Source organism: Rattus norvegicus, chromosome 6, assembly GCF_036323735.1.
Source record: "Rattus norvegicus strain BN/NHsdMcwi chromosome 6, GRCr8, whole genome shotgun sequence".
Taxonomy (NCBI): Eukaryota; Metazoa; Chordata; class Mammalia; order Rodentia; family Muridae; genus Rattus; species Rattus norvegicus.
In genome coordinates, this window is record NC_086024.1 from 85101409 (window position 1) to 85127514 (window position 26106).

The following is a 26106-nucleotide window of genomic DNA, read 5'->3' on the forward strand; positions in this document are numbered from 1 at the left end:
CAACTCCATAGGAAGAACAATATCAAGCAATTAGAACGCCCTGATCTCCCAGGGACTAAACCACCAACAAAAGAGTATGCATGCAGGGACCCATGGCTCCAACCTCCTATGTAGCAGAGGATTTCATTTCTATCATCAGTGGGAAGGGAAGCCCTTGGTCCTGTGAAGGCTCAATGCTCCAATGTAGGGGAATGGTAAAGCAGTGCGGCAGGAATGGGTGGGTGGGTGGGGGAGTTGCCACACAGAAGCAGGTGGGAGAGAGGATGAGATAGGTTGCAGAGGGGAAACCAGGAAGGGGGTAACATTTGAAATATGTAGGTTGATATCTATATGCAGGGGGTGTCACAGGTTAAATCAAGGCCCATGATTGGACAGTAGAAAGCAAGGTGGGGACAAAGTTTTTGTAAGGTGAGAAAGAAGAGAAAAAGAAAAGAACTAATATGGAGAAAGAAAAGGATGACCCAGATCCAGGTGTCCTTAAAAGGATATAGGTATTTATGAATATTTCTAAACGGATGGATTTCTATAGGTCAATTTTCTTATCTAGGTAAGTGGTCTATATCTTTATCAATTGGTTGCGAGTTTATTGTGTGGATGTATTGTAGATTGAGAATTTAACATATAAATCTAATTGCTAAATTACAGCTTATTGAGTCTTGATTATAATGGGTTGTTGGTGTTTATACTTTAACTACCAGGGGGCAGTTACTGGGAATGTAGGCAAAGTCCACAACAGGGAGCTGGAATAGGCCAGCCATTGCTGGACCTTTAGTGTCCAGATTTTACTGGGTAGCTGGAATCATAGAGTTCCCAGCTGGCCAGTGGGAAAAGGCGACTAGCATTGGGAGCAGAGAGACCACCAGGGCTAGAGGCTAGTTAGAGGTATGGCGTGGGGCCACACTGAAACAGGCCACCGCAGATGCCATGCGGCCCTGTGGTGCTAGCACTAGCACGGAATAAAAGGTTCCACTTTTTTAATAATTACTGCAACAAGAATGTAAATAAATAAAATAACCAATAAAGAGACAAAAACAAAAAATAAAGTTAATACCTAAAGACAGTAAATAAAAATAAACTATCTGTATGCTTACAGAATATGAGTCATTAATTTCTAGGAATAAAAAGCAAAACTGAAAAATCTGAGTCCAAAAATGTTAAGGTAACACAAAAGCAAGAAGAAAACATGTCCTATAGAATAAAATGATAATGAAACAAACCATAGTTTATTGCTAAAATTAAGCACATCCCAGGAATTGTAACTGAGAACCAACTTCCAATACTGCTGCTGCCAAATCTTGCCTATCTTGGGGGATAACTCTGTTCTAATGTACCCATGAATTTAATATCTGCATCACATAGAGTGAATGCATTACACATAAAATGATTGCTTCCTTAAATCTCCTTTAATTTAATATGTCTGCAGAATTCCACTTAATGTCTTAAAAACCTTTGTGATGCCTATTATCACTCGGAGGTCTTGTATGTAATTGGACAACTAAAGATGGTTTCCTAACAATCTCGGCCTGCTCCTCTTCTGTCTTAATAGGTTGTGGTATGGTAAGTTCTTGTCTAAATTTCTCTGTCTGTGACTGTTTTCCTTATATTCATGTACACATCTTTCTGAAGTGTGTATCTATCTTAGAGTTTGTATTCCTGCACAAAACATCAGGACCAAAAACCAAGTTGGGGAGGAAAGGGTTTATTCAGCTTACACTTCCACATTGCTGTTCATCACCAAAGGAAGTCAGGACAGGAACTCATACAGCGCAGGAACTGGGAGGCAGGTGCTGATGCAGAGGCCATGGAGGAATGCTGCTTACATGGAGTGCTTGCATCCCCTGCCTTGTCAGCTTGCTTTCTTCTGGAACCCAGAACCATCAGCCCAGGGATGGCACCACCCACAATGGGCCGGGCCCTGCCCCCTTGATCATTAATTAAAAAAAAAATGCCTTACAGCCTGGTCTCATGGGGGCAACAAGGCTCCTTTCTCTGTGATAGCTCCAGCTTGGGTCAAGTTGACACACAAAACAGCCAGTACAGCATCTGATAAACGAAATTTTCATACCTGGCACCAAAAAAAAAAAAAAAAAAAAAAAACCACTATGGCTATTAAGGATAAAATATATATCACCAGACTGATAGTGATTATAATTTGTATATATGTCAATCTCAGTTAAGTCATTTATCTTTTTGCTTTCTACTTATGTTTTTAAGCCATCTAAAGTAGCATTATACAGGGTTCTAATGCCTTGTATTATGGTATTTCCCTTGCATAACTTTCTTCTTGAGGACTTGTCACATGACTTATCAAATTGGATTGGTCTCTCCCTATTTTTTTATCCCAAATTGTACAAGTGGTTTTGTTTTTTATTTTATTTGTTTATTTATTTATTTGTTTGTATTTTATTAATCATTTCATTCCTTTACATCTCAAATGATATCCCTTTCTTGGTTGCCCTCCACAAACCTCCCATCCCACAACTGCAGCCCCCTCACCTTTGCCTCTATGAGGATTTTATCCAGAGCTAGCCTTCTCAGTGAACTTATTCTAGTGATTCCTTCTATAGTGGTGTACTTCAGCTTCTGGTGCTATTTTAAGTAAATATTTTCAGTGTGTGTTTGGGTGCAGGAGGAAGTCATGTCCATGATATCAGGGTTGATGGAGGTCAGAGGACAAATTTCAGGAATCACTTCTCTTCTTACACCGCCATGAGGACTCAGGAATCAAACTCGCAGGTCTTTAGGCTTGACAGCAAGAGGCTTCACCCTCTGAGTCTGCTTTTTCAAAGAGAATCTCATACAAACCTGGGAAGAAGCAATGCACTCTTCTCTTCTGCGCTCTGTTGTGGGAAGAAGGGCTGCAGTCATTTTATGAGATTTGGAACTGAACAGTCTCAGGATTCTAGGTATATGATGGACATCCTGGTGTGGCATTGGTAGTGAATACAGCAGAGCTACAGCGGTGTGAGGCAGGCTGACAGAGAAGCATGAGTTTCTAGTATATGTGCCTAACCACTGAGATGCATAGAAACCTGCATTACACATAGCAGAAACTCAGTTCCTGTGATTACAATGGGGAAAGCTAAAAAGCTGTGGAATTTAGGTGCAAAAGCTAAAACTAATGAATCTGTGGTCATGGTATGCTGGCATTCCAGCTTGTATGGTAGTTTTGTACTAGCTCCATTTTTCTTTGTTTTAATAATATGTAATACTGATTTTTACATTTTTTACATAAGAATGCTTTTATAATCATAGTGAGTAAATGACTAAATGCAAGCAGTATAGTATGCATAAGCGTATCGATGCTGCTATGTTGGGAACTGATACTGCCCATTGTGCTGCCTGAATCTCACACATCTCTCTCACTAGTGACCACAAATCTGTACTACTAACTGCATGTCCATATTTCTTATCTATTAGTCTAGATTAAAAGCACAATTTATTGCACATAATTCTCTTGTTTATTCATATATTGAGAAAATGTCCATAAGAAGAAAGATTTGTTTGGATTACAATATACTACTTGGGAAAATTAATCACTGTATTGTCAACAAATGAAACTCACTTAAAAGTATGCCAAGCCAGTGGAAAAAAACTATAAAAATTAAAATGAATGTCCCTGTCACTGAACATATATTTATCATAAATATGAAATTAGCATTGTATAATGCCTCCAAAGATCTATATTTCTTACTAAAATAGGTAAGTCCATTTATGAAACTTTTCATAGTAAAATTTATTATTATGTATTAAGGTAATATTTGAAAACAGTAATATTGAAAGTTATTTAAAACTAACTGAATGTAATTAAAAATTAAAATGTTATGAATAAAAACATTTTAAATTATGTCAGAAAAGAACTTTATGCTTTCTGGAATATAATTGTGATAATTATCTAATTGTATTACACGGAATAGCTTTTCCAGACTATAATAAAGGCAAAGCCGGTTTACTCTACACTATTTGAACTGAATGCTCTGTACCCTTAATCAGAGTGCCTATGTGGAAAGTGACAAGGGCATATCCAGAAAGTGATCCTCCCTGAAAGAAAACAACAAAGATTTGTTCTTGGAAATATAAACACATTATTTCCATCACAAAAAAATTCTTATATTATATTAGTCATACTTTCTATTATCATAAAATTTTTGCAAAGTTGAGCATGTAATCAATATGATAGTCGTAAAAACAAGTTCTACTAAAATTGACTTCAATGTTCCAGGCTAAGCAGATCACAAATCTAGACTATTATCTTGTTCACAGAAAAAGAAGAAAGAAAATCAGCATTCAATGAGACACAGCAGGAAAATATGTTTTCCTGGGGGAGACAGCACCTTCAAACTCATAGATACTGAAATTGAATGTATTTTACTCATAACCAATTCTTCATGGGCACTCTCATGAATTTTAAAGGCTTCATAATTCACATTCCAGTTGAAACCATGGCCTTCTTTTTCTCTTTTTCTTTTTAACTGAGATTTCTGAATGTATACCAAAAGGAGAGTACATTTTATAATTTGCACACTCATTTTACGTATCTGGTTGTCTTTACATATATAATTTGTACTTTTTTATTTTGAAAGATTGCACATCATTTCAGCTTTCATCACAATTTAATATAACAGATACCAATACAGGTCACAGATGTACATGTACACTGCTCAAATGTACATGGAACAAATACTTAGAGTTTTGTTCAAAGGCTATAAAAAGCATTCATGAAAAAATAACCATTAGAGTTTTATAAATAAATAAACTAGAAAGATCTTTCATTCTTTTAAAAGAGTCACCATGGAAGGTACTTCCTATACAGGCCTTGTTTCTGAATCCTCACATAAAGAAAAGTAGAAGTGTTTCTTTGTATTTGTGACAGAGTCCTCCAAACATTCATTTTCTGAATGGCCCTGGCTCTTAGTATGACCACAGACATATCATCTATGGATACAGCAGATCATAATTAGCAGGTGCAAAAACTACCATGAAGCAGAAAATATTTGAAATTGTGTGATGAAAATACTAGAATTCTGTGACAAAATCACTCCCAATTATATGACCACAAATAATGTTTGTCTTTCCATTGTTTCCAAAATCCAGTCACTGTAAAAGAAAAGGAATAATCACATTAATCCACATGACTACATCAGAAATATGATTCAATAATTGGATGCTGTTTGCAAAGTACTTTGAGTTAAAGTTAATCTGAAAAACTATGAAACAAAATAAATGGCAACCCCTTCCTGCCTTGAAACCACAAATCTCACTTCTGCAAATACTTGGTATCCAGGTGGTAGTGCTGTTTTGAGAGAACACGTCTAAATTTTTGAGTACGAAAACATGGCTTTGACAGCTAGCAGCAGAGTCTGACGCTGAGGCTGGGCCTTTGGAAGTTATAGCCCACACCTTGTTCTTCCCCTCTCTGTCTTTCTTGGTTTTAGCCACTTGAGGAACTGTAACTGGAATCTCCCATAATGTAGACCAAACCACTCCAGCCACGATACCTTTCTCACCATGAAGTATGGGCTTCCACTGATCTGTGAGCCAAAATTAATCTCTCCTCCTTAAGTTGCTACTATCAGATGCTTTGTCAATGCAAAGGGGAAAATATTCTTCTTATTAAAGATAAGCCTTCTTTTCTTATATTAAGCAGAGTATAGCTCATTCTTATTTAGGAAAGCCCAATATTGTTTCTGTGGAAATTCAAACTGGAAATCTGTGTGGTCCTCCCCAGAAAATGATAGGACTCTCTGATTGACTCTGGGAGCGTAAGGTTATTATGTTCTGCTCAAATCCAGTTTTTCCTCCTACTCCCTGTTACCCGTGTGACAACTGATTTTATTTATCACTTTAGAGAGAATCAGAATAAACTATGGCTTAGAATACAGTATTCTGAAGTGAATTCTTTTTATTTTTTAATCATTTGTACTTGATACCCTCCTTTCTATTCCTCAAAACTGAGAAATATATTTCTTTTGCACAGTCACAGAAATTTGGTTATGGTGTCTGAATAGACTGAAACACATCTATTGCTGTCCTCACTGGAGGCTGAAGCTGCCGTTGGAGCTCAATTTAGGTAACAATTTTAAGTAAAACAAGTTGTTTTCTAGGACATTAGACATTAGGCAGTAACACATGCAAAGATACAAATGGAAGAAAAGTGTGGGGAATAGGAGAGATAGGAGGTGTCATTACTTCCTAAAATTAAACTTTTAATGGCTATTCCGGGTTGCCAACTTAACTACATCTTGAATGAACAACAATCAGAAATGGACAGCAAACCTGTCATCCAGATCTTGAGGCATAGTGGCCACGGAAAACCTAGGACCAGGCAAGGTCATGCTTTTAATCCAAGGAGACAGAGGCAAGCAGATATGAGTTCAAGACCAGCCTGGGGCAGAGCAAGTTCCAAATCCATGCGTAATGATACATGGGACATACTATCTGCTGGACGTCTACATAAGGACAATGGAAAAATTATAGGAAATATTTACTTTTCTTTTTCTGCTTGTATTTCCCAGAACATCTGTTGGAACCAACTTCTTCAGGACTCCAGCTTATGTAGAAGACCAGCTGAAACACCTACCCTCATGGACTGAGCAACTACGAGATTCTTGGACTTTCTGTTGGACTATAGACTGTAGGTCATTCCAATAAATATCAATTTATAGAGACATTTTATAAGTTCTTTGACTCTAGAGAACCCTGAAAAATACAAAGCCTTAGTATTGAGAGTAAAGAATAACCTACCCATAGTCTAACATTCGCTAGGGAACTAACTGATGGTTAACACAGCCTTAGACTCAGGAACTAACTGATGGCTTACACAGTCTTAAACTAGGGAACTACCCGATGGCTAATACCATCTTAGTCTGTTCGCTTTGTTATATTAAAACATCACAGATGGGTAATCTATGACAGATGAATTATTTCTCGGATTTCTCCTATGTAGGAGTCCACAATCAAAATCTGTGATACCTAGTGTAGATAAGATACTTTGTTCTCTCCTAGTGAAATGATTTGGAAGTAAGTGCAAATACTTCTGAGAAGCACATATCCTGACTCCATCTCCTTTCAAGTGCCATTGCACCTATAAATATTATTGTAATGAAAATTTAATTTTAGCATTTTTTTTAGTTTGACAAACTCATTCATAGAGAACTGAATCTGCAAACTCTAATTCTAGAGTTCTCTTCATTTGCTGAAGAAAAACAACGCTATTGATGCTGTTTATCTTTCACGTTTTTGGTGAAAATTTACCTGTGAATGTAGGGTAAATGTGTGTTGTGTTAGCCAGCATAGGAACAAAAAGCCAACGTAAAATGGATCCATTTATCTTGCATGCATACCTGTGACATGTGTAACAGAATTCCACATGCCCTATATCAATCACTGAACTGTTGAATAAATTACAAACTCTAATCCAAAAACCAAACACAAAAATAGAAGGAAAGGGAATAATGGATGAATGGACTTCTGTACTTGATTGAGCTGTCCAACAGAAGGCTAAAAATCCCAAAGACATAAGAACAACTGCCATTATATCCTAAGAGATAAGATAGTAGCTATAGGGGCTGGGGATTTAGCTCAGTGGTAGAGCGCTTACCTAGGAAGCGCAAGGCCCTGGGTTCGGTCCCCAGCTCCGAAAAAAAAAAAGAACCAAAAAAAAAAAGATAGTAGCTATGACACAGAGGGAAAACAAATATTAAATAAGAGAACTTCTTTTTCAAAACTTTAAAATGGAGTTTCTTCAAATTTACTAAATGATTCCTTAGACTATATCAAATGTCTATCAATGTATTCCTAAAATATAAAATGAAGGATTCAAGATAGAAAAGAACGTATTTCTACATTTATGTTAAATGTAGAAATATTGTTATCTCTCTAGAACTAGTTTAAAATTTTTTCTTTAATCAACTCATAAAAAAACAACTAAATGAACTTATAAGTACTAGAGTTTAGAAGAAAAAAGTTTTAAAAATAAGTCTGTTGTGTATTTAGAATTATTTCTATTCTTTGAGGAAAAAAAAGTAATCATACCATCTGATTTGCTCGAGAATATCCATTCTTTGTCATTACTTCAGTCTTAGTTGGAATACTGTGCTAACAATAGAGCATAGGATTTCCAATTTATTTACTAATTACCATTAAAAATATCTAACTTGGTATCTTCGGCTTTCTTCTCAATATCTCAGCTTAAATTACATGCAAGTCACAAATTCCTATACCTTCAAGCAGTCTATTGCCATTCATTGCAAAGATTTCCTTAAATCCTTTGGTTATAGGAGCTATTTCAATCCTTCCTCCTCATTCCCTGCCTCAAGTGTTCTTCCCTGAGAATCTTAGTCAGTCAGCTTTGGGTAGTGCCTTTTTCCTTATCCACCTCTACTGACAGGAGAAGCAGCTAGCTACAAGTAGCTGAAAGAACCAACAGGCTTCCAGGTCCTCAAAAGTGACTTCTTGAAAGCTTCAGCTGGCATTAATTAGAACATTATGCACGACTATGCGCCTCACATCTGTCCTCCTTTGCTTTCTATCACCATGATAAACACTGTCACCAAAGGCAACTTGGGGAAGACATGATTTATTTACCCTCCACTCCCAGGGCAGTCTACCTCTTTGGGAAGTTTGGGAAACAAGGATGCTGCTGCTTACTGCCTTTCTCAGCCTGCTTGCTCACACAACTCAGGACCACCTGTTCAGGAGTGTCATCATCCACAATGGGCTAGGCCCTCCCACATCAATCACTAATAAAGTAAAAAAGAAAAGAGAAAGAAAAAAACATTAATTTGGAGCCATCTAGATGGCATTAAACACCCAACAGAAAAAAAATGGAGTTACATGATAATAAAATAAGTAAAAATAACTGAAAACAAAAAAAAGACAAGGAACTCGAGTATAAAAAAGGACCAAAAAATTCAAATTTCAGAATTTTGCCCCCTACCTTCCCCCAAATCCTCTTCAGATGATGGTTACACCTCTCCTACAGTGGCCCACCCACCTAAGCTGCATTTTCAGTATCCACCTCCAATCGTACTGCTCTAACTTTGAACAGTATATCATCCTTGATACAGTATATGCAAAAGGAACAAATTGTTTACTTTATTTTGGACAAGATTTCTAGAAACTCAACAATTTTACTTGGCAATTTCTTCCCAAAATTTTACTAGATAATATTTAAAATAAAATAAGGTATGCATTTCCCAATTTTTAAAAGCTTTATAACACATTAATTCTATTCATGCTATATTTGTTGCACAATAAATTTATAGGTGCATGATAATTGTTACAAGTGCAATTGTTAAAAAGTAATGTTTCCCAGGAAACACTCATGCCTTTGGTGATAACATTTTCTTTTGTAGCAGAAATAGCCCAAGTTTAGTTCATACTAATTTGCCTGATAATTATGAGAATATAGTCCACAGAGCAGAAAAGAGTTGACAAAATTACTATAAAAACATCTTGAGCATTTTATACAGTCAAGCAGAGTTTTAAGAACACTGAAACATCAATATCCGTGTCTCTCAGCACGCTTCTCTATTTTTCTCTTTACCTCTGTTTTGTTCTGCTATGGATGATTTTTTACTCTCTTTATCACTTTGTTTTGGAACAATTTTTTTTTAAAATATAGAAATCAGTACTGTAGCAGAGACTGTAAAAATTGTTTTGAGCCATCTGGTTGATGGTATAAGTGATGGCTAATTTTACACCAATTGGATACAAACTCCTGTCATCAGAGAAGAGGAAGCCGCAGTTAAGAAAATGCCTTCATGAGATCCATAGGGCTGTAGGGAAACCTATAACGCATTTTCTTAATTAGTGATTGAAAGAGGAGGGCTCAGCTCTTTGCAGGTGGGGCTAACATTGCACTAGTGTTCCTGGGTTCTAAAAGAAAACACACTAAGCAAGCCATGTAAGACAAACAAGAAGTACCCCCTCGTAGCCTCTGCATCAGCTCCTGATGCTAATATTATGCCCTATTTGAGTACTTGCCCTAACTTTGTTTATTGTGGGACTGTGATGTGGAAGTGTAAGCCAAACAAACCTTTCTTTTTCAACCTCTTTTCATCATGATGCTGCATCAAAATAGTAAACCCTAAGATAGGTGCCATCTTGGGAAATTAAAACACATAGTTTTCCCTGTTAAACTCCACGTCACTGTTTTATGACAGGACGGTCTTCTATCAATTGAAGGAATTAATTTGAAGATGTAAAATGCTCATTTTTCATGTTGAACCATGATCAGCCATATCATAATGCTTTTGAATGGATGATGGATATCAGCTGGGAAGGTAGTAAATCTTAGAACATATACATAAAATCAGGAGTAAAACCCCTTTTAAAATAAAATATAAAACCTCATATAAAACCTTTCATCTGGTTTATCAAACTGTTTTAGCTGATAAGTCTACCCTTGACATAAAATAATATGAATCCTGTTGTTAAAATGTTGCTTAGAATTTTATTATAAAGCAACTGCATTATTGATTTTTGTTTTACCAAAAAAAAAGAAAGGTTGTTTTCTGCAAACCTAAATCAAATTTTCATTTTATAAAGATAATGCCATTGTGGATGACTAATATGTAAAATGTTATGGATAAATATAGTATGTCTGTTGTACAACTAAATTTAACACTAGAGAATACAGCTTGTCACATAAGTTAGATAGAAAGCTAAACACACGTAGATGAAAAAGTGGTTAATTTATCATATTTTCTATGGAACAAGTTTAATTAGGGAGAAGAATGATGTTATTCATCAAAATCATCTTTTATCCATAGAAAATATGAAGATAAGAGTATAAGCATTTTATAGACCATAATAAAATTGTATCACTAATATATTGCCAAATACTTGAGCCTTACGCTAACCAAAATAATTTTCTTGATGAAAGTTCTTGGCATTTTGTTGATGGTTGCTGAATATGCAGAGTAGATAGGGCTGAAGGCTGGGCTGGTAATCTAAATTTCTTAAGCAAAGACAATAAAATTTGACATTTGACACACTAGTTGACTTATTTTACTAATGATTTCTCTCTGACATTTGATGCTATTTGGTCATAGATTGCCCATTTGAACTTTCTTCGACACTTGGAGTCAGTTTATATAAACCCTGGTATTGCTTCAGCAAAGTTTATGGAAGTAAAAGTTTATTGGAATATTTTGTAGACATTTCTATGTTGTCTCAGCATACTTCCTGGAGTATATCTAGTTCAAGGCTCAATCTTGCACACACATTAGGAGTCATTATTTTTTATGCTTTTGTCATGACATTTTAGTATCACAGCCACAATGAGAAGATGACTGCAAAGTCCTGCTTGGCCATGGAAGAGATGGCCTGACACAGTTCCTGCTCCATGAGCACAGCCAGCAGGGCGTGTGTATTTGTGAGTGTTGATTGTGTCTGTAGCCATGTTGTTTGTATGTACATAATTTACCTGTGTTATTATAAATGCAGGCAGATCTCTGAATTCATTTAGTATGTTAAAAAATATTCTTGCTGCCTTTTGTAAGAGTCAGTGCTGATTCATGGGATAATCGAAAGGGAACCTGGGGTGGTGATTGAATTGATACATAAACAAAAGACTGGGCTTTGGTTGCAATGATTGAGCAATCTAGACAGTTGTCTAGATAGCCATCTCAAGGACACAAAGCCACGCCCAGTTCTTCATCTCCTACTGCTATATATTTTTATTCGATTTACTGACCCTCTGTACCTCTCAGATGCCAGGGAAGTGAGAAGCTCCTAGTACCAAACCGGGATGACTTTAGCTGGATAACTAACAATGTGCAGATAGAACCTGTAGAGACCACCTTCAGTAAGTAGATAGGCACGGCCACCAGTCAAGGGATGGGGCTACCCACCCATCTTAAAATTTTAACCCAGAAATGTTCATGTTCAAAGGAAAGTCAGGGATAAAAAAATGGAGCAGAAACTGAAGGAAGGACCATCTGGGGACTGCAGCACCTGGGAATCCAGCCAGTCCGCAGACATAAAAACCTGAAACTCTTGTTGTTGCCAAGAGGTGCTTGACGACAGGAACCTGGTTGGCCGTTTTCTGGGAGGTTTTACCATCACCTAATCAATGCAGATGCGGATAGGATACTCACAGCCAACCATCAGACTGAGCTTCCCGACCAAGGTGGAGGAGCTGGGGAAAGGAGTGGAAGAGATGAGGGGGATTGCCACCCCAAAGGAAGGACAATGCCAGCTGGCTGGACCACCCAGAGCTCCCAGGAACTAGACCACTAACCAAGGAGTGTACATGGAAGGGTTCATGATTCCAGATACATATGCAGCAGAAGATGGCCTTGTCTAACTCAGTGGGAGGGAGACTCTTGGTCCTGTGGAGGATTGATGCTCCAGTGTAGGGAAATAATGGAGTAGTGGGTCAGGAGTGGGTAGGTGGGTGGGGCAGTACCCTTATAGAGGCCAAGGGGAGGGGAGAGAGGGCAGATTGAATGGGAGAGTCGTGTAGGGGTAACAGAGAAGGGGGATATCATTCGAGATGTAAATGAATGGAATTATTAATTTAAAAAAATATTTAAAAGAACACAAAGCAACAGTCCAACATTGACTTCCAGTCATTTCTTCTGTCACTCCCAAACACCCCTTCTGCAGGATCCCTTCTTCAAGCCGAGGCTGTTCCTTGGCAGATGACACTTCCAATGTTGCTATTTCCACAGCCATTACTTCTTCCTCCACTGAGGGATGAAGCACATTTGATTGGAGGGCCACTATGGCCTTTAACATAATTGGCTGGTGCGGGGAGCCAAACCATAAACTTCATTTTTGCTTTTCTCCTGATAGGTGGTTGTTAGGAAGTGAAGTGCCAGGGGTAGCCTTGCAGCCTGGAGGTATAGATTTGTTGGGTAACCTGGAAACTGGTACTAGACTTCAGCTTGTTGGCAAGTAAACTGGAAACTGGTGCCTGTTTCTTTTAGAGTTCCTTAGGTCAGGTTCTCTAAGATGGAATTTGAACCCAAAAGATCTTGTCTCTCAACAATGCTTGGGGCTCTGGAATTGCTACATAAACCACGCATGCACCAATCTCAGCTGAGCAAGAATAGTTTAATGAATGCACACCATAATGCTGGCACTAGTCTGTTCTGCTCGCGGATTAGACGTTTTATAAAAACAAAAGAAAACGTAATTAACATAATAAATAAAACAAAAAACAAAAAGCAGGTTCAAAACTTTAAAGGGCAAGGAAGGGAGAAGTTGGCTTACTAGGCTAAGTATTATCAGTTAACCTTTTAATCTTTAAGCTGATTAATCCTGAATAAGATCCTGTGTGTGAGAGAGGGGAGGAGTAGCATAAAGGGGAATTACAGAATATTGAGATGACAGAGCATGAATATTCTGATAATAACTTTTTGACTTATTAGCAGATCTTTCAGTGTCAGCCACAAAAAGCACAGTGAGCATATATGTAGGTACAGGAGGTGCTGACTGATGGTCAGCTCCAGCTCAAGATATTTTAGACATAACATTTCATATTGACCTTTTAGTGGATGGATCCTACACAAAGCTTTGTTGACTTTCTTAAGATTAACAAACCTCATACAGAACATTCAGAACATACAAAACAAAACAGAGTATGTGGTCAGCTTGTCCTCCAGCTTCAGCTATCAAGGGGATCAGAGGGAGGAGGAGGTAGCCAATAACAGTGCATACCTGAGTTGTTTCTCTCTTTCTACCATGTGAGTTCTAGGGATTGACTTCAGGACACTAGACTTGCCAACAACCACTTTTTTATTCTTTTAATTCTCAATTTTTTAAATAATTTAAATTTTCTTAGATATTTTATGTATTTACATTTCAAATGTTATCCTTTCTCCCCTCTCCCATACCCGTCCTCCCTCCCCCTGCTTCTGTGAGGAAGCTCCCATTCCCACCCACCCACTCCAACCTCAACACCCTGGCATTACTCTACATTAGGGAAACAAGCCTTCACAAGATCAAGGGCTTTTCCTTCCATTGATGTTGGACAATGCCATCCTCTGCCACATGTGTGGCTGGAGTCATGGGTCCCACTAAAAGCTTGGAATATCTAAGAAATCATTCACAGATCATATGAAACCCAAGATGAAGGAAGACCAAAATGTGGATACAGCAACCATTTCTAACCAGTGAGCCTATCTTATGTTTCATCAACATATATTACAGCTGCTTTAGTGTTGTTTGTTGGTTCGTTTCCCCTGAATCCCTGCTCCTCTAAATTTCATCACGAAGAATGAATTACTTCTAGAAAGTTGAGGCTGTACAGATTCATTAGCATCAACTTTATATAGCTGTGACTACCTCATGGAATATATTTCTAAAATTAAAAAGAAATTAAATCTCAGTTCTGGGACACGGTTTGTGAGTGCCACATTCATGGCTATAGTCTACAGCAAAGCTGCTATGGTTCCTTGGATACAAGAGTAGCTGTGAAGAAAATGAGACATGTTTCCAAGGCTTATATCCTGCTTTCTTTGCCTTTTCTTTAAAACACCATAAATCAATATGATTGTGCAGACACTGGAAGAAAATTTATTAGCTACCCTAACTCTAGAGAATGAAGATGGATGAAGAAGGACCAATCAACACTCTTAGGTTTCTGGACAAGATTTGAGCAATTGGAAAAATACATTTACCCACTAGAACTTTGCTTTCTGTGGCAGAATACAGGAAAATACATAGGAAAACAGATAATGAAGTTGGTAGCCCTGGAGCAACATGTTGTGCTTGTGGAACTCCAGGTATGAGTTCTAGACCATTGTCTAAAGAAGGGAGAAGGAGCAATAGCAGATAAAATTAAAAAAGAACAGGATGACCCCCTCTGGAGTCAGTTCTTTTCAGGGGAAATTAAAAGTGATGTAGAGAAAATGGTATCATAAGAAGAAGCTCAGAAATCAGAAAGCTGAGATTACTGCTATGTATATCCAACTCAGTTGGGCACTTCAGAAATTCGCTAAGCACACAGATAATGCGAAGACTAAGAATGATGCACAAACTCCAAAGAGGAAGATATCTCAGCAGTAAAAGCTCATGAAACCCCAGCACTCTTAACATTATAAAAATGCTAAAGTACACAGACACACAGACACAGACACAGACACAGACACAGACACACAGACACACACACACACACACACACACACACACACACACACACAAACCCAAAAAACCAGGAAACCAGAAAGATGGTTTTGAGTATTGAGAGGAAACAAAGAGCTTTTCAATAGGTGCAATATTTGTGTGTGTGTGTGTGTGTGTGTGTGTGTGTGTGTGTGTGTGTGTGTGTAAGGATGTATATATCTCCTTCAGACAGAACGAAAGGATGCAGAGGGAAAGAGAGAAGAGATGTCATGTTAGAAATCACTGGAAGAGAGAATAAGACTATAATAGACAACATAGATGAAGCCAAGAAATGCATAGTGAAAGGAGCGTGATATAGCTGTCTTCTGAGAGACTTAGCCAGAGTGTGACAAATACAGAGGTGAATGCTAGCAGCAAACCATTGAACTGAGAACAGGGCTCCTGTTGGAGGAATTAGAGAAAGGATTGAAGGATCTGAAGGGGCCAGCAACCCCATAAGAACAACCAACCTATCAGAGCTCCCAGGGACTAAACCACTACCGAAACAGTACACATGGACAGACCCATGCCTCCAGCTGCATATGTAGCAGGGGATGGCCTTGTTGAGCACCAGTAGGAGGAGAAACCCTTGGTCTTGCCAAGGTTGGACACCCCCCAGTGTAGGGGAATGTCAGAGGGGAGGAATGGTGGTAGATTGGGAGGGGAACACCCTTATAGAAGAAGGGGAGGGGGATGGTGTCAGGGGGCATATGGCCGGGAAACCGGGAAAGGGAATAACATTTGAAATGTAAATAAAAATAAATCCAATAAAAGAAAAAGTCAAATAAAAATAATTATATATTTTAGAAATTTTGCTAATCTGTGTAAATATATTCTCTATTTTATGTCTTTATGTGAGTCACATATGAAATTTAAAAATGTATAATATTTAAGCAATTAATTTAAAACATATTTTTTGAAAAAACAAACATGCAAAGATATATTTTTCTATTATTAGAAAACAATACTGTTGCAAGCTCATATAATAGTATTGTAGATAGTCAACAATACTTTTAGGTAGGAAAATAGTAAATACAATTTCTGTATAAGAAGATGCTTTTTGTAACAACTTGCAAAATTAAAGCACTAAATTTTTGCACATTAACTATTCATTTGTCTAAAATTAGATCAATTAACCAGAGAAAAAAACAATGAGAGAAACTATTTAACACCTAGGTTCAAATAACAAATAAAGGAGAATTCTACATTGGAAGGAAGCATGAACTCTGACCCAGATTATATTTGTTATATTTAGAATAGCTATTTAAATTCTGATCTTACTCTATTATAAATTAAATGGTTGCCTGACTGTGTTAATGCCCTAGAGAGCAAAGGATCCAGAATAGTGGTAAGTTTTAGGAGAAAGTATATATACACATGTGATATACAAACATCTCAATCCTTTTGTCTTATGAAAACATTATTTTCATACAGAAAAATGTCAGCATGTTCCACTTTTGAAAATGTCACCTCAGCTCCTGAATACCATAGAGTAAGAATATAGACCAATCAATCCATAAATAAGAGTAAAACAAGAAAATAAACAAAAATATCTGAATCAGTGATAGTTGTTGAAGTTATGGTTATCGTTATAGTCATAGCCACAGCCCTTGCTATCCAGAGAAGCCGAACTTGCTCTCCCAGCTTCAGTAGACCCAGTAAAGCAACAAGCATTAGTAAGAAAATAGAAGGATAATTTTTTCAACATGGATACACTAGGGAGATAAATGAACAAAGAGATCCCTTACCTTCCCAAGTACAAAGTTAGGGGCCTGACACAGAGAGCAGTTTGAATTGAGGAAATGACAGGAACATGAATAAACATTCCTGGTCATGGTGAGGTCTCACATCACTCTGTTGTTCTAGTCTTTCCAGGAACAAGGGCTAGCATGTTGTCTAATCTATGTTAATTCTCCTCCTGGGCTACGACTTCTTCCTCTAGTTGATATGAAACTCTGATCTCCTATTTTGCCCCATTAGATTACACAAAATTTCATGGAGTTCTGGCATCATTTTTCCAACAGTTTAATAGTCGTAAGTTTACCGAATCTCATTTTACTCTGAAGCTTCTAGCAATCCAGTAATTTTACGTTTCCACAAATTATCTCTTCAAACTACATAAAAGTAAGCAAAAAAGTACACAGAAACATAGTTTCTAAATAGTTGAAATCATTGTCTTTAACGTAGAAAGGAATGCATCCTTGCACACATTTCAATGATCAGTGCAAAAATCAGGTATTTTTTAAAGGCATGTTTCAAAAAAGGAACAAACAACTGAAGAGTTCATTGTTTTAAAAAAAATCAGATTATGAACTATACTGAAAATATAGGCATTAATAAAATTACGTTCACAGTGGCACAGTCTATGCACAAATAGCTTGTTTTCTTTTAAGATAAAATAACAATGAAGCTGTAGTCTTCATGCACTTGATGATTTTTCTGAAAGTCAGTAGGGAAAAGCCCTTATTGTATCTCTTCATGCTTTTCTTTTTTTTATTAATTTGAGTTTTTCTTATTTACATTTCGATGTTATTCCCTTTCCCGGTTTCTGGGCAAACATCCCCCTAATCCCTCCCCTTCCCCTTCTTTATGGGTGTTCCCCTCCCCATCCTCCCCCCTTGCCGCCCTCCCCCCAACAATCACGTTCACTGGGGGTTCAGTCTTAGCAGGACCCAGGGCTTCCCCTTCCACTGGTGCCCTTACTAAGATATTCATTGCTACCTATGAGGTCAGAGTCCAGGGTCAATCCATGTATAGTCTTTGGGTAGTGGCTCAGTCCCTGGAAGCTCTGGTTGCTTAGCATTGTTGTTCATATGGGGTCTTGAGCCCCTTCAAGCTCTTCCAGTTCTTTCTCTGATTCTTTCAACGGGGGTCCTGCTCTCAGTTCAGTGGTTTGCTGCTGGCATTCGCCTCTGTATTTGCTGTATTCTGGCTGTGTCTCTCAGGAAAGATCTACCGGTTCCATGCTTTTAATTTTTAAGAGAAAGAAGAGAACTAAACGCAAACCATTTTTTGTAATTTATTAGATTTCCAGAACTCTGAGACATTTAGATTATTATTTTTCAATTATCACTATCATGATCATTATTATTACATTTCCTTGGAATTTTTTATCTAAAGAGATTTGATCTGGTTATAAATTTCCATACAATAAATATATTTATAACGCTGTCAATCAGTATGAATTTTGTGATGACCAATTTGCTCAGAATTCTGGTGAAAACTTTCTCTTTCTTTTTCTTTTTTATGTTTTTATTGGATTATTTTTTATTTACATTTCAAATGTTATTCCCTTTCCTGGTTTCCCGGCCATAAGCTCCCTATTCCATCTTTTTCCCCTTCTTTCCCACCAACCATCTTCCCTTCCTGCCTCCCTACCCTGACATTTCCCTACACTAGGGGGTCCAGCCTTGGCAGGACCAGGGGCTTCTCCTCCCACTGGTGCCCAACAAGGCCGTCCCCTGCTACATATGCAGCTGAAGCCATGGGTCTGTCCATGTGTACTGTTTGGGTAGTAGTTTAGTCCCTGGGAGATCTTGTTGGTTGGTATTGTTGTTCCTATGGGGTTGCAAACCCCTTCAGATCCTTCAGTCCTTTTTGTAATTCCTCCAACAGGGACCCTGTTCTCAGTTCAATGGTTTTTGCTCACATTTACTTCTGTATTTGTCAGGCTCTGGCTGAATCTCTCAAGAGACAGCTATATCAGGCTCCTGTCAGTATGCATTTCTTGGATTCATCAATATAAGAGTAATTGTGGCATCATAAAAGGAATGGATGGTGCTCTGTCTTTTTCTATTTTGTGGAATATTTTGGGCAATTATTTTTATTTTAATTTAACACAGATTTTTTTATAAAGATATAACTAATTACCATTCTCTTGAATTTCAATTCTACTTTTGTATATAATGTATCGTGTTAGTGTAATGTATATAGTAAGAAAATTTAGAGCTAATTATTATCTGTTTTTTTATATTTTAGCTATTTTGAATATTTCTATTACTTATAATTTTAAATATATTTATTATTTTATTTAAAAATATTTGTTTTCCTTTAAATATATATTTGTTTTTTTAAGTTATGTGTATGGGTGTTTTACCTACATGTATTTAAATGCACAACCTGAAAGGCTCATGGCCTTAGAGATCAGAAGAAGGCATTGGACCCTCTAGAGCCTGAGTTGTGAAACACCAAGGGACCATAGCTACTGCATGCAGTTTCCGCAAAGGACAGAAGAAGGCAACAGATCCTCTGGAATTGGAGTTAATGATTGTTAATGCGCATACAGGTGCTGGCAAAAGACTCCTGGGCTACTGAAAGAACAATAAATGCATTTTTTCTTAACCACAGAACCATCTTCTTTTTAAATTTTGTTTTAGATTTACTTAATTTATTTTATGTGTATGAGTTGTTTTTCTGCATTTATCATACTTATCAAATGTCTGTCTGGTCCCTACAGAAGTCCAAAGATCACGCCAGATTCCCTGGAACTCGACTTACAGATATGTGTGTCATCATGTTAGTGCTGGAATCTGAATCCAGGTCCTCTACAAGAACAACAAGTTCTCTTAACCACTGAGCCTTCCCTCCAGCACCCCTCCTCCTTTCTTTTGTATTTTTACAAACTCTTTTGTATTTTTTAAATTCATAAAATATATTCTACCCACAGTTTTCTCTTCTTCATTTCCCCCCAGATCATCCCCGCCTCCTCAATCATACAACTCCATACTTTCGTTCCTTCAAGAAACAAGCCAGAAAACAAAACAAAACAAAACAAAACAACAACAACAACAAAAGAAGAAAAAAACAGGAAAGAGGAAAAGAAACTTACATATATATATGAACACACTAACACAAAAGTCAAACCTAATAAAAGCAAAAAGACAGAAACCATAATATACAGGCAAAAGGGCAGTGAGATTTAAAAAAAAATCCAAGCAAAGCAATATGAGACAAAAATCTATAAGAAAACCATTGAGTTCATTCTATGTTGTCCATCTACTGCTGAGCACAAGAACTACCCCCATTAAAAAATACGGTTTATATTCTCAGTAAAATTCTATTGGAAAAAAATTACATTTTCCTTTATAAGGAGTTGTCAGTTAGAGATTTTGTTTAATAATTGTAATTTTGAAATAACAATACGAATACTCCATTTGAACAAAGAAACTTTATTTTAACCCTATATATAGTTTGATCTCAGGATGAAATGTGGTTTTGCCTTTACATTGTAAATATTTATTACATTCTTTAGCGTTAAGAAACATGTAGCTATAGACTGTAATGAAGAACCAATTACATAGATAGCAGATGAACAGAGGAGAAACATTATCTCTGTGAAATACAGGTAATTTAGAAAGCCTCTAGATTAACTGGATGTTCAAGGCCAAAACTAACAAAAATATTTATTAATGATGTTTCTTGCTTTTAGTAGGAAGATTATTAGATTTGAAGACAATTCATTCTGCATATTTTCATTTAGCATTTGCTTATTCTCACCTTAAAAGTAGTACGGGAAGCATCTAGACTGTTCTCAGAACTTCAGAAAATCCTGAATACGGAATCACATCAAACCACTCACGGTGGTTTTTGAACATCACTATTTATTACAACAGTTGATATTTAACACATGTAGTTTGAAGTGTTTATATGGATATAATTCAAAAGGAATGATGTAAATGAAGGGATATGCAAAGGTAGGCTAAATGAGAATCTTTGCTCCAGGGTCAAATGTCTTGTGAGTATGCAGTGTCTATTCCATGAGCCTAAAGCTCAGTCCTAGGATATTTGCTGACCTAGTATTCTCTTTTCTGGAACAAGAACCACAGGCAAGTCTGTTTCAGTCTGAAGTAGAAACTGAATAGAGGGACAAAATGTAACAACCCCAGCTTTCAAATTTAATAAAGTAACAACGGTAGAGATCAGGAATTTATATTCCCTAAATAGTAACTAGGTTATAAAAAAAATAAAGCAATTATCTTTAATTGCCTGTGAGAAAAAGGATTTAGGATGAAAGTGTAGGTTACAGGCCTAAGGCAAACCATTCACTCTAAGAAATGTTCTTATGTCTTTACTTTACAGCACTATTAGATTAATTTTTTTAAAATCTGAGATATTACCCAGAGTTTCTGTGTATTATGCACCCACTTTCCATCTTAATAACAACATATTTGTGTGGTAAGTTAGTATCCGTACTCTCAATTGTTTATTAAAATTTCACTTTCAGACTTCCTTAGTTTTAACACAGTGTTCTTTTCTCAGTTCCCGATGGATGCTATTACATTGATTTATCACGTCTCCTTTTCCCCAGCTTTCCTGTTCATGTCTTTGACACTTTGAAGAGAACTAATCAGGAACTTTGTAGAATGCCCTTCAGCTAAGGTAAGCATGCTGTTTTATCAGGATTAAACTGGAGCTATATATTTTGAGGAAGAAGACTATTGAGGTAAATGTCCTTCTCACACATCATATCAAGGGCTGTATGAATTACTTTTCTTGTCACTATGATGAAATGCCTAACAGAAGCAATGGGGAGGAAAGGTTTACTTTGAATCATGTGTTCAGATAGATTTCAGTACATCATGGCAAGACAGGGATGGGGGGAGAATGACTACTCCCATAGTGAAAGAAGTAAAAGGCCATGGCCATTCCCCCTTCATGAACAGGAAGCAGAGAGTGTCAGAACAATGGACCAGAATAAATGTGGAGTTCCTTCTACAGTGATTGACTGCCATACGCCAGCCCCACCTCCTTGAGGCTCCACAGATCTCAGTGCCACCTGACCAGCTGGAGCCTGAGCATTCAAACCACAAGCCAGCAGAAGTATTTAAGATGTCATTCTTTCTATCAGATGACTCTAATGTTATTAGATTCTTCACTCCATGCAAGGATCACTCAATGCATAAATAATTTTTGAATTGTAGATGTTCAGGTCAGATCTTCATATTGCTGAATTGTAAAGGCTTTAGACAACACTCACCAAGTGCACGGATTTATGAAAAGTACTTTCACCATCTGAAAAATACCTACATTTCAGAGGCATCCTGGATCACACTATTTGCCAGGTAATCTGACACGATGTTATATCTCATAAATATATGAGTTTCTTAATTTAATATCTAAGAGACAGTTGCTTCTTGCTTTTGAAAAGTTTGAATACATTTAAGATATATCTTTGTGTATTGCTTTTCTTATTACTATTACACACACACACACACACACACACACACACACACACACACACACACACACACACACACCACACACACACACACAAACTTTAAGAAGGAAGAACTGATTTGCGTTTACAGTTATGGAAAACAGAGCCCTGGATGGAAGGAGGGTATAGGGGAACGTAAGGATCCGAACATGTGGCTAAGATTAAACACATCTTAGGGGACTAGAAGGCAGAAAACAAGGGAATGCAAGAATTCATTCATCCTTCTTTCCTTTCTCTCTTTTACTTACTCTGAGACCTAAACTCATATGAAACCACCCATATCTAAAGGTGAACTTTTCACTTGTGTTCATCCTCTTTGACATAGACCTCCGAGACACTACCTAGCTACACTAAATTCGGTACATTGACTGTGTGCATTAACCCTATGTCTTGTGTGCACAACTGTGAATGAATTTGTATTTTCAAGCAAGTAGATGAAAATAATGCACTGGTCATGGTGGCACAGGAATAGTGGAATACCAGCACTTGGGGGCCAATTAGACACATCTCCATGAGATCCACGCCAGACTGGATATAATATGAGACACTTTAAAAAAAACCAAAAAGCCAGCAAGCAAATTTATATGTATAAAACATCTGTTAGTACAGTTGCTATGTCATGTAGGGAAAATACATTTACCTTTGTAAGAAGATGGTAAAAATCTCTTTCAAACTGACATTGCATTCTCACCAGCTGTGGATCTATCTACTGTGCAATAACTTTGCCATTCTTTTATGATTTATTTTTGACTCCCACATAAAACACATAGCCTAAGGAAGCAATAAAATATGCTTTGCTGTTGGTTAGTTGTTATTGTTGTTGTTGTTGTTGTTGTTGTGTGTGTGTGTGTGTGTGTATTTGTTTTGATTTGGGGTTATGTTTTTCATAATACATTTATCAACGACTTATGCTTTTTTCTCTTAAAGCAGCTTAAACATCAAAGAAAACTTGCTCTTAGATTTTAAAATTCTTTTTTCCAGTTCTTTGTGAATTTTATAGAATTATCTTTTTATCGTCTTCACTGTGTTTCTATGCCATGATGTAGCATGTAATGGTAAAATCAGGATAAACATTTGCTCTAGTAGGGGAACTGCGTGTTTCATTTTACTCTTAACTCAAATTTCTTAATTTTGAATTTTGTGATATTTTAAGATGGTTTTGAAATGTCTATATTAAATATATCTCAGACTGTTTTGACCTGCCAGTTCCCAATAATGACATGGAGACATTTTATTATTTATGAAAGCTTGGACTCTTTAGCTTGGGCTTATTCCCAACTAGCTCTTTTAACTTAATTAACGTATTTATTCTAGTCCATGCCAAGTGGCCTGTTCTTCTCATTGTTCCTACCTCAACCCCAGAAGTCCTGCCTTTCATTTTCTGCCTTACCTACTCTTTATTAACCCCATCAGAAGGTGATGGAGAAGGATGTTTAAAAAATACCTAGGCAGGTGATTATCAAGTGATATATTTTACTTTCTGCAGGTACAGAAATCAATATTTGAATAATACAAAAACATTTACACAGTCCACAAAAGGATTATTCCAACAGATATATAATTTATAAACATATACCTCCAGTCTGTGGATTTTATATATAAGGAGATAGAGACTACATTACTATATAGTGTGTGTGTGTGTGTGTGTGTGTGTGTGTGTACTAATGTCCTTTAAAAGTTTTTTATTTTAATGAAATTCAACTGATTATTTTTTCCAGGACTTTTGGGGTTTTTCTCCTGTTTATCTACTATGAATGTTATTGATTATAATTTTATATTTAGGTCAACAAATCTTGGAACTAAGTTCTATAAAATTGTGTATTTTCTCTTATTGGAGACTGTTGAACTGCCTCTGGTATTCTTTTTCCATGGTCATAAAATTATATTTACATAGGTCCTCTTATAGAATCACTATTCATCTTCTATAGTCTTAGAAACCTATTCCTTCTTGTGATGGTTATTCTTGATTGTCAACCTGAATACCAATTGGAGGTCTACTAATTCTGCTAACATGCAATTTACTAAATTAATTCAAGTTGTTGTGATAAAGCTGTGAGGGATTTTTCTTAATTAAATTATTTAAAGTGGGAATTCCCACTTCTAATCCTCATCTTTTGCAGTGAGAAGATAAACATTTAATCCAGATTTTATGAAGTATGAAGATCCATTTTTTTGTTTTTTTTTATTAACTTGAGTATTTCTTATATACATTTCGAGTGTTATTCCCTTTCCCGGTTTCTGGGCAAACATCCCCCTAATCCCTCCCCTTCCCCTTCTTTATGGGTGTTCCCCTCCCCATCCTCCCCCCTTGCCGCCCTCCCCCCAACAATCACGTTCACTGGGGGTTCAGTCTTAGCAGGACCCAGGGCTTCCCCTTCCACTGGTGCCCTTACTAAGATATTCATTGCTACCTATGAGGTCAGAGTCCAGGGTCAATCCATGTATAGTCTTTGGGTAGTGGCTCAGTCCCTGGAAGCTCTGGTTGCTTAGCATTGTTGTTCATATGGGGTCTTGAGCCCCTTCAAGCTCTTCCAGTTCTTTCTCTGATTCCTTCAACGGGGGTCCTGTTCTCAGTTCAGTGGTTTGCTGCTGGCATTCGCCTCTGTGTTTGCTGTATTCTGGGTGTGTCTCTCAGGAGAGATCTACATCTGGCTCCTGTCGGCCTGCACTTCTTTGCTTCATCCAGTGAAGATCCATTTTTAATCTGGGTCACAACTTCTGCTGGCAGCATATATAAAGGGCACAGAAAAAGGAAGCTGGCTGTTTGTTTGCTTACTCTCATTCTGGCTAGCAAGTCCATTCCTTCACTTTCATTATTTGAATTTACTTCTTTGAGATTATGGCATAATTGAAGACCAGGTGAGCCATCCAGCCTTGCAGATTGAACAACTACTGGATTCTTGAACTTTCCACTGGTTATAAAATGAATTATATATTCATTTTATAAATTCCATTCCCCTAGACAACCACAATTAATACAAATTTGTACCAAAGTCTCTTAATTATAGCTTTATACAGTACTTAAATTGGTCAGTGAAGAGGGGTATAAAAAGAAAGAATTAATGTGAAGAAAGGCGTGAACAATGTTCAGAGGAACATTGTTTCTAACATTGTTGCAGACATCTTTTAAGTGGAAGAGAGAAGTGCTACCATTAGAACCCTCTGGGTGTCCTTTTCTGACTTCCATTTTTACTCTCAGAGAATACAGTCTTGTGCTGCTGCCAGTGAAACCATGCTTCCTGTGCATGCTTTAATGAGGATGATTGTTAAAAACACATCCAGTGTGACTTCTCAACATTTTCATAATTTCCATGTTTGTCTTCTCTACTTAATCCTAGCTCCTTATCATAAGGCCTGAGCAAAAGGGTTTCTGTGCTGGGAGGAAGGACCATGTGAATGGAATAGCCTAACCACAGCCCTTCTCATCAAGCCTCAGATGGAGAGTCTTCTGGAGAGTTACATTACTCTGCTTAGATGACCTGGAGCGTGAACCTCCCACTGAACTGTCAAGATTCTTGACTGCTGTTTCAGGCTTTTACATTATTTAGATGGAAAGTACATGTCTGCTCGATGCTGACACTTTTGGTACTGATGCATATCTTTCAGAGGCCTATCTGACTTTGTAATTATTCGGCTAATTTGTTCTCCTACAAAAGTCTCTAGCCATTTGATGTGCCTTATCTTATTCCATAGTTAAGGTTTCCTTTATTTTGTTAAGAGAAATAGAACTGAAAAAGTGAGTCTTGTATTTAGTTTAATGATGTGTGTGTGTG